We start from the raw sequence: 3,556 nt of genomic DNA, 5'->3' as shown, positions 1-3,556 counted from the left end.
TGTGAAATATGCCACTGCTATTTTCATAGGGATTGAGTTGACTCTACAGGTTGCTTTGGGTAGTGTGGAGATTTTAATGACGTTGATTCTTCCAATCCGTGATCACGGAACTTGCTCCCACGTGTTTCTGTCTCCCTTTTCCTCTCATCACTGTCCTATAGTGTTCTGAGTACAGGTGTTTTACTGCCTTGGGTAAGTTTATTCCTGGGCACCTTGTTGTTATTATTGTTGTTGCAGTGGTAAAAGAGATTTCTTTTTTGGTTTCTCTTTCAGAGAGATTGTTATTGGTGTATAAAAACGCTACCGATTTCTGGATGTTGCTTTTGTATTCTCCTACTTTCCCAAATTCATTCATTTACTCTGTTAGTTTTCAGGTGGATTCTGTATGTTTTTATGTACAATATCATGTCATCTGCAAATAATGACAGTTTCACTTCCTCCTTTCCAATTTGGATGCGTTTATTCTTTTTTTCTTGTCTGATGCCTGTGGCTAGCACTTCCAGTGCCATGGTGAATAAGTGTTGAAAGCGGACACCCCTGTCTTGTTCCTGTTCTTAGGGGAAATGCTTTTCGTTTTTGCTCATTGATTATGATGTTGGCTGTGGGTTTGCCATATATGGCCTTTATTATGCTGCGGTCTGATCCCTCTATTCCCCCATTACTAAACGTTTTTATAAAAAATGGGTACTAGATTTTATCGAATTCTCTTTCTGCATGTATTGATATGAACGTGTGATTTCGACCCTTCATTTTCTTAACGTGATGCATCACGTTTGCTGACTTGTTAATACTGTACTAGTCGTGCATCCCCGGAATAAATCCCTCTTGGCCATGTTGTATGATCTTATTAATTTCTTTCTGGATATTATTTCCTAATGTTTTGTTGAGATTTTAACATCTCTATACATCAGGGATACTGGCCTATAATTTTCTTACTAAAAAAAGTTATGCAGAGGTAAAAGGAAGAGAGAGAAAGCTAAAGTGAAAGAAAGAACGGAAAAGGGAAAGCAACTAACTGATGGAGTAAGATGAGGACGGGGCCGCAGGAGACTGGAAAGGAACAAGGAGAAAAGAGCAAAAGCAGGACCAGTGAGAAGGCGGCCAGCGCGATACAGAGGAAAGTACTGGAACAGAACAGCAGCAAAGCAGCCCAGGAAAGGTCATCTGGGCAGATCCTGCTGCGCGAGGCTCCCTGCTTTGTGCGCTGATTTCAGGCTTCCTGCCGGGGTGCTGTTCTCAGCTAATGTCCCCAGCTGTGTAGGCTGACTCGGGGTGTCCCACAGTAGCTGAGGCGGGTCTGAGGCTCTCTGAGGTCGCCTCCCCCCCCAGCCACCTGCCCTGGAGGTGGCCTGGGCCTGCAGTGCCTTCTGAAGAGCCTTCTGGGTGGAGCCAGGCAGCCCAGCTAGGGCCAGAGGGCCCCAGGGGTAATTAATCTGCACTTCGAAGAGCAACTGCTCAGTGTCCACCTCATGGTCCAATCCAGTTCCCCTGAGGCGGCCTGGTGCGGGGGCGGCTTGCATCCAGCCTCCTGCCTTTTCTGGAAAAGCTTCAGTTGCCCTGGGCTTGCTGGGACTGATCCAAAGAGATTCTGGTTGAGAACAGTGCCTGCCCAGCCCGCAGGAGGTTCTGCGGCCCTTCTTGTCCCAGACAACAGCCTGTGAGGGTCTTACTCTTGAAATGCTCTCCTCTGAGCTGTTCTCCTGACCCCCACAGTCTGTGCCCCTTGCGGCATCTGGGGCTTCAGAGAGCTGATCCAAACTCTTTCCTAATGGGGGTGGTGTCCCAGCCTGCAGGAGGTGGAGACATGCTCCACCCCTCCTTCCTGGCACTGGCTGGCTGAACTCACAGGACACAGGGATCAGGCCCCCAACAATCAGGCCCAAAGCCCACTCTCACTCATCTGTCTCTCCAATATAAGCCTTCCTGAGGGATGCTGGGGGGTGCCTGAAACAACACAAAATAAAAAACACACCCTTGCTCTCTGAGGATCCAGCACCCTTGAGCCACAGATGCAAGCAGAAGGGGTTATAAAATCATCCCAGGCAGGTCTCTGATCTCTCTGCTGGCTGGTGACAGTGAAGCTTGGACCCAGAGTCTCTGCTCTGCTCTCACTTCCAACTCTCTTCAGTGTGAGTCAAAAATCCCCCACCTTCCCTGCACCCCCTCCACAGGCAGGATCAGTCCCTGTGCTCCAGAGGTGGGGCAAGGGGCTTCAATCCTGCACTGGAGGTGGGGTAATGCCTCCACCTTCCTCAGGCAACATGGTTTAGTCGGTGTCTGGGGCTCTGCACATTGCCTTTCGGGAAAGCAGAGGGTCTCTCAGAGTTCCTCTGGGCGCAGCCGTCAGCCCCCCTCTTTCTTCGGACCCCAACATTGCAGCGCAGCTTTTCTAGCAGCCAGCACCCAGGGCGAGCCTCTCCCCGGGTACAGCCTTTAGTCCGCGCACTCCCTCCCGGGAAGGAAAGGACCTGGCCGCCCAGACAGACAGGTCCCCGGGTCCCTCTCCCGATGCCACGGGGCCCTCCTTCTAGTCTCTGCTGCTCGGGGTTTGGGAGCCCTGCGTGGGGATGTGACCCCACACTTCCAAGGGGAGGGAGCTTTGCACCCCATATCACTGGGGCCTCTCAGCCAAGCATCAACGACAGGGGGGCTCCCCCTCTCCAGGACTCCCTCTGTCTTTCCACTTTCTCCGTTCTTTCTTCAGTGCTCCTTAGACGAAATATGTCCAATGAGTTACACTTCTCTTTTTCAAGCTGACCGCACAGATTTTAGCTGGAAATCCAGTCTGTGGCTGGGAGAAGGGCACACAGCCTCCTTTTATGCCATAGCCACCTTGTCCCCAGTCCTATGAATATAGTTTTAAACTTGTAGACCCCGAAAGAGTTTCAGGGACCCCGGGGGTTCCTGGAACCAACTTTGAGAACTAGTGGTCTAGCAAAATATGCACACAGGTGCACAGGTTGTTCCCTTCAGTACTGTTGGTAACGGAGAGCATCGGAGCAATTACATCTTTGTCAACAAAGGATAAATAAACTGCAGGACATGATGCTGTGAAATACTGTGCTGATCCTGTGGTAGAAAGAGGGAGGGCGGGAGGTTGAGAGGTGGCTCAGAGAGACAGATGGATCTCTAAATTACATGGCCATGGGAAAAAGAGCCAGCTTCAGAATATTACATAAATGTGTGATTTCTGTAGAAAACTGCCATAAGATGACCATATTTTTGGTGGTACATACACATATTTATAACTGCATGAAAATGTCCAGAAGAGTCCACATCAAAGTGATAGCAGTGGCCACTAGCATCAGTAGAGTTTGTACCTTTTTAAAATTTGTAATTAAAAAGTACTATAGTTTAGCTCTGTCTCTTTATTTTGCCCACTTTATTAGACACCTACCTAAAAAATAAAAGTCTCCCAAGGTTTTGAGATATTTTCTCAAGCCTGAAGTGGTGTCATCACTGCTTATTATGGAGAGTGGTTTAAAATGAGGATGCCAGCTCCAGAGCCATTTAGGAAACTGACAGTCAGACGCTGGGGTGTCTGTCAAGTTAGACT

This window comes from Miniopterus natalensis, chromosome 7 (assembly GCF_054644295.1).
Source record: "Miniopterus natalensis isolate mMinNat1 chromosome 7, mMinNat1.hap1, whole genome shotgun sequence".
In the NCBI taxonomy this organism is placed as follows: Eukaryota; Metazoa; Chordata; class Mammalia; order Chiroptera; family Miniopteridae; genus Miniopterus; species Miniopterus natalensis.
This window is presented reverse-complemented; position numbering follows the sequence as displayed.